The sequence below is a fragment of the Oryctolagus cuniculus genome, chromosome 10 (assembly GCF_964237555.1).
Source record: "Oryctolagus cuniculus chromosome 10, mOryCun1.1, whole genome shotgun sequence".
NCBI lineage: Eukaryota > Metazoa > Chordata > Mammalia > Lagomorpha > Leporidae > Oryctolagus > Oryctolagus cuniculus.
The window spans coordinates 114,145,889-114,157,837 of record NC_091441.1 but is presented as its reverse complement, the minus strand read 5'-3'; the positions used below and the strand labels follow the sequence as shown (position 1 = coordinate 114,157,837).

The window sequence follows — 11,949 nt, the reverse complement described above, 5'->3', positions numbered from 1 at the left end:
CACTAATGTCTGCAACAGGAGGGGCTAGTCCAGGCTGAAGGCAGAAGCCAGGAACTGAATCTCAGTCTCCCATGTGGATGGCAGGGACCCAAGTACCTGAGTCATCATTGCTGCCTCCCAGGGTGCCCTTGAGCAGGAAGCTGGCTCCGAAGCTGAGGAGCCAGGACCTGAACTATAAACTGATACAGCAGGCAGGAATCCCAAGCAGAAACCCAACTGCTATGCCAAACGCCTGCCTGAGAAAGTCCACTTTCTAGATAGTATCCAAAGGAAAAGATCTGAATAAATATTTTATGTACACATTAAGAAACAATCCAAAACATTATAATACATTTTACATCCCCAAGATTCATGGTGAATTCTCTGTAGGATTTCAAGTTGCCTAACTTCTATTTTACCCCTTAGCATACTGAAGCCTTAGTATCCATTATTTCTGGAACCTAACTGCCTTTATATTTAACAGAGTGAGTTAGGAAATATTTATTTAAGTTACCTATAATATAAAAGTCTGCACAAATTTAGATAAAAACAAATGTCTATGCTATAAAAAGGCCATATGAATCCTGACCTCCCAACACAGCAATCTTTCTATTACCAAGCTGTCAGCAGCAAACCTATGCCAGTTCTATAGATACTGTTCTGGAAGGAGCAATCACTCCATCAGCAGAGTATTTTCCTTCATTCTCTGAGTGAGCCAGGTGAATCTACCTTTTCCCCTTATACCTGAATCTGAATTTATCACCTGTGATATTAATATCACCATATTCACTGGCATAGAATTGTTAGTGATTCATTACATATATCCCAACAGAACATTTTAAAAAATGAATTATTTGACAGTGAGAGTGCGAGAGAGAGAGAGAGAGAGACAGAGAGAGATAAACAGAGAGACAGAAATCACTTAGAACCTCTAGTTCACTACCCAAAATGCCCACAGTGGCCTAGGGTAGGCTGAAGGCTGAAGCCAGAGGCCAGCAACTCAATTCAGGTCTCCCACATCACTGCCATCACTGTTGCCTCCCAAGAAATACATGAGCAGAAAGCTGGAGTCAGGAGCTGCAGCTGGAGCCAAGTATGGAACTTAGGCACTATGATATGGTATGTGGGCATCCTAACCACTAGGCCAAAAACTGGCTGCCCTGTAAAGAAATTCTGTCTGTCTGTCTGTCTGTCTCTCTCTCTCTCACACACACAAACACACATACAGCTGGGTGAGCATTTGGCAGCCCTGTAAAGAAATTCTGTCTGTCTGTCTGTCTGTCTGTCTCTCTCTCTCTCTCTCACACACACACACACACACAGCTGAGGTGAGCATTTGGCATAGCCGTTAAGATTCTACTTGGGATGCCTATCTCCCAAACTGGAGTGCCTGGGTTCCAATCATGGCTCCACTCCAAATTCCAGCTTCCTGTGGATGTGCACTCTGGGAAATAGAAGGTGATGGTTTGAGTACTGGGGTCTCTGCCAATCACATGGGAGATGCAGGTTGAGTTCAGGCTCCTGACTTTAGCCTGGCCCAGCCCCAACTACTGTTGGCAATCAGGGAAATAAACAAGTACATGGGAGCTTTCTGCCTTTCAAACAGACAAAACAAACAAACAAAACTAAAAACCCAACCAAAATGCCACTGATCACCAGATTCATATCAGAGCTACATTGTTTTGGAAAGGTATTCTTTAAAGCTTCCTTTCTGGATTAAACATACCCCAATTCCTCAGTTTCTTGGAAATTATTAGTGAATGATCAAAAAGTGTTTTTAAAAAGCTAGTTTAATCCATGAAAACAGTAAGCCTCAGCAGTCTAAATAAGAAAATCAATTTACAATAAGACACTTAAAATAAACACAAAAATAAGCAGCCAAACACTACTTCTTTAAATGATTATTTATAAATATACAATTTTTCTAATGACTCAGGTTTCAATATAAAAGTCCTAACCACATATAGCTCATCTTCCACATTATGAAATATGGAAAAACAGTAACTTTTAGGAAGGCAATAAAAAGAAATCAAGGTTTCCAAGGGAGGTTATTTTTCATAACCCACATCAAAATGAGATATTGTGCATGTCAATTTTTAGTTCATCAGATAAACTCAAAATGTTTTTAGCAAATCAAGTCTAACAATATATAATAAGGATCACTAATACATAACTAGCACATCTGAAAAATCTTTCATTTGCCACATCAAAAAAGGCTAAGAAAATCAAGTAAGGATTTCTTTTCTCACAACTCTATTTAACAATGTATCTAGGTAACAAAGAAGTCTTAACTAGTACAAAAAAGGTTTTTAAAATTACAGAAAAGTTTATTTGCTTCTAACTTATTTTAAAAATGATGTGTAATAGGCTGTTTGGCAAAACTAGATTAACTATAAGCAACAAAAGAAACCCTAATTGTTTGTAATTCAGTAAAGACCGTCACAGAGGCATTGTTTTTCACCTGATCCAGAATCCAAAGCGAAAATATATGGTCTCACTGTTAGAGCAATCTCTACCACAAGCCAAGTGATCTTGAGAGTTTCAGGGGTTCTAAGTTGTACAGCAGAATTCTTCATGAATTTGGTCAGCATCCAACTAATTATCCTAACCGAATTGTCTAAAAATAAAAAGAAGGGTTGGCATTGTGGGTTAAGCTGCCACTTGGGATGTCTGGATCCCGTATCAGAGTGTTGGTTTGAGTCCTGGCTACTCTGCTTCCTGCTGATGTGCCCAGAGAAGGCAGTGGGTGTGACCACCCAAGTATTTGGGCTTCTGCCACCATGTGGGAGGCAAGGATGGAACTCCTGATTTCTGGCTGTTGTGGCCGTTTGGGAAGTGAACCAGCAGTTGGAAGCGTGTGCAAGCACAAGTATATCTCTATTCCCCCCTCCCACACACACTGCTCTTTCAAGTAAAAAATTAATTAAATAATAAACAAAGAGAAGTGAGCATTTGGTATAGTGACTTAAGCTGCCATTTGGGATACATGCATCCCATATCAGATCACGTCTCAGCTCTTCTGCTTCTGATCTAGCTTCTGCTAGTGCACACCCTAGGAGGCAGCATGTAATGGCTCAAGTACTTAAATCCCTGCCATCCAAGGTTCCAGGCTCCCTGCTTCAGAATGGCCCAGTCCTGGTTGCTGTGGGTATTTGGGGAATAAATCAGCAGACGGAAGACATATTCTCTTTCTCTCTTTCTCTCTTTCTCCCCCCCCCCCTTTTAAATAAAAGTAAATTTAAAATTAAAAAAGAAATAAGAAAGTGGGCCTTCACTGTAGGAGTTTTTGGATCTCTTACTTCTTCTCTGAAAGAAAACCACAGATGAGGACATGGAGCAGGAGAGGTAGGTGGAGAGAAATTAAGAAAACAAGCTAACTAGCCAACCTATGTAGAAGATTTTGAGACAAATTTCCAGAGGCTAAGATTCAGCTATCCTGGAAGCCACATTTGTCTGAGTGAGCATTCTCTCTAGAAGATCTGAACAGAGAGTCAACCATCATCGAGAGTAAATGTAAAGGGTGAAAGCTGAAGACTGGTTCTGCCGACTACTTGAAATTAGGGAAAAAAAAAAAAAAAAAGGCATCTCCTAATTCCCTTCTCTTCCTTACTTTTGTGGAAATGCAAAACCGGTTCAGAATTCTCCCACAAACCTCGTATATGAGCCAGAACTGGCTAGTAAGTCAGAGAGTAATTTATACAGAGACAGACATCCTGATGTGCTGGGATGCCATGCCAGGAGTCTCTTTCACAGCACACATTCATTCATTCAAATGCTTTCAATTTATTGCATGTTAAGGTTTTATGCTAGCTTGAACAGATAATAAAAAGATTATTATGCTGCCAAAAAGTTATATGTAAACTAAATCCTAATGCAAGATATAATTCAAGCTTTAAAATATTTAGCACAACACATGGCATATACACAATTAACATTAGCCAGTACTGTTCTAAATCAAATGGCTGTTTACTATTTAAACAAATATGATAAATGCTTTACTGAGATATAATTCATAAACATATAATTCACCATCAAAGAACATAAATCAGTGGTTTTCAGCCTATTTACTGGTGTGCACAATCATCACGAATTTGGAACAATTTCATCCCCTGAAAAAGAAACTTTGAAACTTAGCCATGACTTTATTTCCTCATGTCTAGTGGCTGGAACCACTCACTCACATGCCTTCTATCGATTTGTCTACTCTGAATGCTTCATGTAAACAAAATCATGCAGTAGGTGACTTCTTTCACTTAACATGTTTCTAAGGTTCATCCTTCACGATAGTATGTATCATTACAGTCTCTGAATGACTTATTAAAGTGAAGCATTTTGTTTATAAAGCAAATAATCACTCCCTAAACTTAAAAAATAAGCATGTTTATTTATCTGAGGTATGTAATATTTAAAATAGGCATATGCTAGGAATAGGTGTCTCTCAAAATGCAGTATGAAATGTTTCATTAAAAAACAAAATGTACCAAGTTCCCAAATACAAACAATTTATGAAACTCATTCTTGAAAATCTCCACACAAGGAGCCAAATGTAGCCAGGAGGTTAAGATGCGAGTGGCCCACACTGCTGAGTGCCTGGGTTTGATTCCAGGCTCTGGCTCCTGACTCCGGCTTCCTGTCAAATCAGACCCTAAGGAGGCAGCACTGATGTCTCAAGTAACTGGGTTTCTGCTACCATGTGGGAGACCTGGACTGAGTTTCTGGTTCTGGGCTTTAGTCTGGCATCAACCATTGCAGATATATGGGCAGTAAATCAGTGAATGGGGGCATACTTGCTCCCCTTGTACCCCTACCCGCTCTCTTTCAATATACAAAAGAAAACTGACCAACAAAGGGAGAGGATCAAACACCCACACATTTAGACATGGGATCTTAGTGTGTGCCCGTGAGTGAGTTTATTATTGTAAAACAAAAACAAGTTCAGTGAGAAGTACTCAGTAAACAATGATTTCAGCAACTAGATCTAGGTGTTTTGTTTTCCCTTGTTATAAATCCTCACTGATAAGATCTGTTTGTTTCCCTCTCCTATTGTCCTCTGCCCTGAGAAACTTAAAGCACCCAATGTTTTTCTAATTCAAGTATACAATTTGAGCATTAAATTGCGAGGAAAAACATGGTTTTCTGGTTTAAGGCTGTACACCATAGTCCCAAGTGAAATTAACATGACTCACAAGAGAAAAATGAGGACAAAATATGACACTGCTATTTATTTACCACAAAGTATTTCTATTCACACATTTATAAGAGCCATGTAGGACAGGTGTATCTATCCCTAAAATAAAGGGCTGGATTATGTAATCTTTAAGGTCTTTCTCGTATCTATAAAACTATAATTTTTCTCTTTGGTCCTTTTGAAAACAGGCATAAAAAGTCTGAAGTTAAACGGAAGCTTGTCAGCACAGTTAGTGTTAGACCCCTGATTCATCCCTGCCTGCACTGGGGATAGATACACAGGCAAGTCAGTCTCTGCTCTCATCTCAGAGCTCACAACTTAGCAGGGAAGAAATCAAGTGAGAGGTAAAGCGTAAGAGTGTTTTAGATACAGAGCCCACAGGAGGTGGAGGAGTAAGAGTCAGGACTTTGGTACTTAGCTCTTTTGAACCCTTCACATCTCTTTGCCAAATTTCATCATCTAAATAAAGTGATCCAGGTTAGACCTCACCTGTTTCTGGTCTTACACTGACATCTGGAAATGACATAAAACTTGAATATTTTACATTTTTATTCTTAGGGATAAATGAACATGAATAAATTCCCCTTCTCATGTCTCATAAGCTATACTGATGTCAAAAGGGAAAAAGGGCAAAAACATTTTTAAAATGGTCTTCAATATTAATCATAAATCCCACTTCAATCAAAAGCAATGGAGAATATTTCGTATACATTTTCCTTTGGCAATTATAGAAATGGTAATCATGAAAGGATGTTTCAGCCAACATACTTTTCACTTTTTCATTACATCATGTAAGTTCAAATGGCCTCCAATACACTGCATTTTTTTTATTGCAAAATGGAACTTCTATTTCCTTTATATTATTAAAGGGGGGCATACCATACTTGTCAAACAATCTTGTCAGAGTTTGGTAACTATTTAGGGCTCCATGGGATTCTGTAACTATCTCAGGCCCAATAAAATCAAAGAACAAAAAAAAATTCAAACTATAAATGTATTTATTGAGGCATTAAGAAAATAGGCTTGGGGCTGGTGCTGTGGTGTGGCAAGTAAAGCCACCGCCTGCAGTACCGGCATCCCATATGGGCACCTGTTCAAGTCCCGGCTGCTCCAGTTCTGATCCAGCTCTCTGCTATGGCCTGGAAAAGCAGAAGATGGCCCCATGTCCTTGGGCTCCCCACATGGGAGACCTGGAAGAAGCTCCTGGGCCCTGGCTTTCCGATCAGTAAAGCTCTGGCAGGTGAAGCCATCTGGGGAGTTAACCAGTGAATGGAAGGCCTGCCTCTCTGTCTCTCTGTCTCTCTCTCTCTCTCTCTCTCTCTGCTTCTGCCTCTCTGTAACTCTGCCTTTCAAATAAATAAACCTTTTCTTAAAGGAAACATAGTTGATCTAATACTTCAAACACTATCAAAACACTTCAGAGCTACAAATTTTAGTTTAAAAACTAAATTTAGAGATTCTGGACAGTGAAAATTTCCTCACATCCATAGGAGGCAGAGTCTGAACCTGAATTCAGATACACTCCACATCCTTGAACATGCAAATGCAATTCATTCACTTGAAGAAAAAGAATGAATATTGTTAAAAATCAATTTTTGGTACCCTAACAGTCAGTAAATATCGCTTTAACAAAAATTGAGGAGATATGGACAAAAGAAACAGCACTGGCACTGCCCTGGGAAAATCGGTCATATCAACTGAGAAAACATGCATGTACTATTCAAATTTTCCATCAATGTCATGCTCCAAAATACAATTAAGGATCAAAATCTACAGACGCCTAATGGCTACCTCTAGAATGCTTCCTCACTGCAACTAGGATACTTCTGGACTCTAATGAGAATCGTGGAAATAAAAGAGAGTAGCATCCGTCTTAAAGAATGGCTAACATTTGGATGACGAGATTGAGGATAGGATGGGAGGGGGAAAGGAGGATAAAGTGATTCAAGCAGAAAGAAAACACAGTGTGCAAAATAAAATAAACAAGCCTGGTTCAACAGGAAACAATGAGTAAGTGGATTTCACTGAACATCAGGCTGATGGATGAGAAATAAGGTTTGAAAATTCAGCTAACTGGTGCTAATTACGAACAATAAGCTAAAGACATGAATTTTATTCTCAGTAAGGACAGAACCACAGAAAGCAGTAAGACAAGACAACGACTATCAGAGATATAATTTAGAAAGATTTATGTGGTGAATCGGCCAAACAGAAAGGCAAATTGTAGTTAGAGTAAACTTAAAAAGCTACTGTAAATGACATGGGGAGTTTTCAAGATGGTGGAATAGGGAGGGAGCTTACTGCTCTAGCCTAGTGGAGGCCAGCACTGTGGCTCACTAGGCTAATTTTCCGCCTGCGGCGCCGGCACCCCAGGTTCTAGTCCTGGTCGGGGCGCCGGATTCTGTCCCGGTTGCTCCTCTTCCAGTCCAGCTCTCTGCTGTGGCCCAGGAGTGCAGTGGAGGATGGCTCGGGTCCATGGGCCCTGCACCCCCATGGGAGACCAGGAGGCGGCACCTGGCTCCTGGCTTCGGATTGGCGCAGTGCGCCGGCCGCAACATGCTGGCCATAGCGGCCACTTGGGGAGTGAACCAACGGTAAAGGAAGGAAGACCTTTCTCTCTGTCTCTCACTAACTCTGCCTGTGGAAAAAAAAAAAAAATGGAAAGAGTGCAATCTCAGGGAGGAGTTAGGGAGAAAATGGCAGAGGAAACTCCACCCAAATTAGAGAGACACTGAACCTACATGGAAGGTGTGGATGCACATAACTCAGGACACCAGCAGCTTAGAGTCTCAGCACCAGCTTTGGAGTAAGGTAAGACCAGACAGCAGCCCAAGCCACTGGCAACAAAACTGTGAGAAAAGCCTGGCATGAGTCTGGCTTGAAGCCCTGTGGGGGACAGTGTACCTGCTAACCTAGATGGGAAAAAAAGTGGGGACACATTTCTCTCTTCCCCACTACCTGGCATTGGCATCCTATAACTAGCTGAGAGAGGGCAGGTGCCATTTTGGACATACGTAACAGCCGTACCAACTGGTGTCCACGCCCAGCAACAGCTGAGAGGAGACACCTGATTCTGGCTGGGAGAACTGCCAGGGGGCTGGGTGCTTGTGGGAGCCTTGTGTTCTGGGACTGTGAAAACACTGTGGCTGTGTGGGAGGGCGCAGGGTGTGGTTGGGGCTTTGGGCAGTCACTGTGGGCAGCTCCAATGCTCACGGCTCCCTAATTTCCTGTTCAGAGTTATTGGTGTGCAATTTGTGCTCAGACCAAGGACTGCATGGATCCTTTGTGTGGCTCTTGAGACAGCAAAGACAAATAATGTACCTGCTAGGGCTAGTGCCCAGGTATTGGTTTCCTTTGAGGAGAGGAGGTGAGTGTGACAAAACACCAACAGAGCAAACAACCTTCCCCTGATTAAAAAAAAAAAAAAAAAAGAGATTTACCACATTCAACTTGGATGTCACCTTGGGACACTCCCCCCTCACTCTGGAGCACTGAACCAGAGCTCCTTGACCACACCCAGCACAGGCCTCTGGGTAATCTTTGAAAGAGCAGACACACCACTAAGCCACAGAGGCTTAGTTCAAAGAAAACTCATTAAAAAGAAAAAACACAAGTTCACCCCAAATGCTTAATAAATGCAACAAGTCAAAAAACAGGAATAGGGAAGAGAACATGACGCTTCCAAAAGAACACAACACTTCAATACTAGGGTGTGAAGATGAATAGACTGAAGAAATGTCAGAAATGGAACTCAAAAAACTGATTGTAGGATTACTCAGAAGTAACCAGAAGCAAATTCATGAACTAAAGAATTACACACATGACACAAATTAAAATTTTTCCTATGTAATTGAGATGTTAAACAGAAATCAAAATAAAATATTGCAAATGAAGAATTCAATAGAACAACTAAATACTGTGGAAAGCCTTAACAGACTCATTGAGGCAGAATAAAGAACATGTGAGTTAGAAGATGAATCTTTGGAAATTCTACAGTCAGACAAAAAAGAAATTAGAAAACTAAAAACAGTGTTGGAGATTTATGGTATACTATCAAAAGACCCAACATATGGGTCTTAGGAGTTCCTGAAGGTGTGGAAAGAGAGAATGGATTAGAAGGCTTTTTTAGTAAAACAATTATGGAAAACTTCCCTAATTTGGAGAAAGAAAGGGACATCCGAGTACAGGAAGCACATAGAATTCCCCATAGATATGACCAGGAAAGATTGTTAACATGACACACTGTTGTCAAACTATCTACAGTAAAACATAAAGAAAAGACTCTAAAATGTGCACAAGAAAAATGCTAGATTACTTTCAGAGGATCTCCAATCAGCCTCACAGCTGACTTCTCATCAGAAACCCTACAGGCAAGGAGAGAATGGCAAGATATATTCCAAGTCTTCAGAGAAAAAACTGTCAACCCAGAATACTGTACCCTGCGAAGCTCTCATTTATGAATGAAGGTCAAATAAAGACCTTCTGTAACAAACAGACACTGAAAAAATTTGTTATCATTTATCCAGCCTTACAAAAGATGCTTAAGGATATGCTACACACAAAAACATGGTCATCGCTATGATAGAAGGTGAAGGCTGCAAATCTCCCAGAAAAAAATACAAAGGAAATCTAAAGTAAACAATAGGAATATTTATGGAAAAACAGCAGGGCCAAGTGGTTACATATCAATAGTCACCTTGAATGTAAATGGCCTCAACTCTCCAGTTAAAACATACAGATTGGCTGAATGGATTAAAAATAAAACACATCTATTTGCTGCCTACAAGAAACACATCTCACCAACAAAGATACATGCTGACTGAAAGTGAAAGGATGAAAAAAGATATTCCATGCTAGCAAAAACCAAAAAAGAGTTGGTGTAGCCATTCTAATATCAGACAAAATAGACTTTAACACAAAAACTGTTAAAAGAGACAAGAAAGGGCACTATGTAATGATTAAGGGATCAATTCAACAGGAAGATGTGACTATCACAAATGTATATGCACTTAATTATAGGTCGCCTGGCTACTTAAAAGAAATGTTAGTGGATCTAAAGAGAGACATAGACTCCATACAATAGTACTGGGGGACTTCAATACAGCACTTTCAGCAACTGACAGAACAATCAGGCAGAAAATCAGCAAGGAAACAACAATTAATCGACACTACAGACCAAATGGACCTAATGGCTACCTACAGAACTTTTCATCCTACAGTTGCAGAATACACATTCTTCTCAGCAGTGCAGGGAACTTTCTCTAGGGTTGACCACATGCTAGGCCATAAAGCAAGTCTCAGCAAATTAAAAAAAAAAAAAACTGAAATCATACCATGCATCTTCTCTGACCACAATGGAATGAAGCTGGAAATCAACAACTCAGGAATCTCTAGAGCATATGCAAACACATGGAGACTGAACAACATGCTCCTGAATGAACAGTGGGTCATAGAAGAAATCAAAACAGAAATCCAAAAATTTCTGGAAACCAATAAAGACGACAATGTATCAAAACTTATACAATACAACAAAAGCAGTGTTAAGAGGGGCCGGCACCGCAGCACAGTAGGTTAAAGCCGTGGCCTGAAGCTCCGGCATCCTATATGGGCGCCGGTTCTAGTCCCGGCTGCTCCTCTTCTGATCCAGCTCTCTGCTATGGCCTGGGAAAGCAGTAGAAGACGGCCCAAGTCTTTGGGTTCCTGCACGCATGTGGGATACCTGGAAAAAGTTCCTGGCTCTTGGCTTCGGATTGGTGCAGCTCCTGCTGTTGCAGTCATCTGGGGAATGAACCAGCAGATGGAAGACCTTTTTCTCTGTCTCTACCTCTCTCTGTAACTCTTTCAAATAAATAAAGTAAGTCTTAAAAAAAAAAAAAAAAAAAAAAAAAGCAGTGTTAAGAAGAAAGTTTATGGCCGGTCCTGTGGCTCAATAGGCTAATCCTCCGCCTGCGGCGCCGGCACACCAGGTTCTAGTCCCTGTAGGGATGCCGGATTCTGTCCTGGTAGCCCCTCTTCCAGGCCAGCTCTCTCCTGTGGCCCAGAAGTGCAGTGGAGGATGGCCCAAAGTGCTTGGGCCCTGCACCCCAAGGGAGACCAGGAGAGGCACCTGGCTCCTGCCATCAGATCAGCGCGGCAGCGCGCAGGCCACAGTGGCCATTGGAGGGCGAACCAACGGCAAAGGAAGACCTTTCTCTCTGTCTCTCTCTCTCACTGTCCACTCTGCCTGTCAAAAAATAAAAATAAAAAAGAAGAAAGTTTACATCAACTGGTACCCACCTTGAAAAATTGGAAAGACACCAAATAAATGAGCTATCAATGCATCTCAAGGACCTAGAAAAACAACAGTAAACCAAACCCAAATCTAGTATGAGAAAATAAATAATAAATAATAAATAATAAAAATAATAAATAGAGAATAAACAAAATTGAAACAAAAAATGCAAAAGATCAGCAAAATGAAAAGCTATTTTTTTAAAAAAAATTTGACACACCATTGGCCCAACTAACCAAAAATAAGAGGGAGAAGACCATAATCAATAAGAGATGACAAAGGAAATATAATAACAAACACCACAGAAATAAAAACAATCATCAGATATAACTATAAAGAGCTATATTCCAATAAATTGGGAAACCTAAAAGAAATGGATACATTCCTGGACACATACAACATAACTAAATTGAGCCATGAAGACATAAAACCTAAACAGATCAATAACCAAGATGGAAACTGAGTAAGTAATACAGACCTTCCCAGCAAAGAAAAGCCATTCTTCTCAAGC

The 11,949-nt window shown here is 40.5% G+C and overlaps 1 protein-coding gene across 27 annotated transcripts in view; it reads right to left on the bottom strand.

Annotated features, from left to right (window-relative positions):
* The window catches only part of TMCC1 (transmembrane and coiled-coil domain family 1), a 246,548-nt gene that overhangs the window by 88,802 nt on the left and 145,797 nt on the right, over positions 1 to 11,949 (bottom strand). The window lies entirely within an intron of this gene.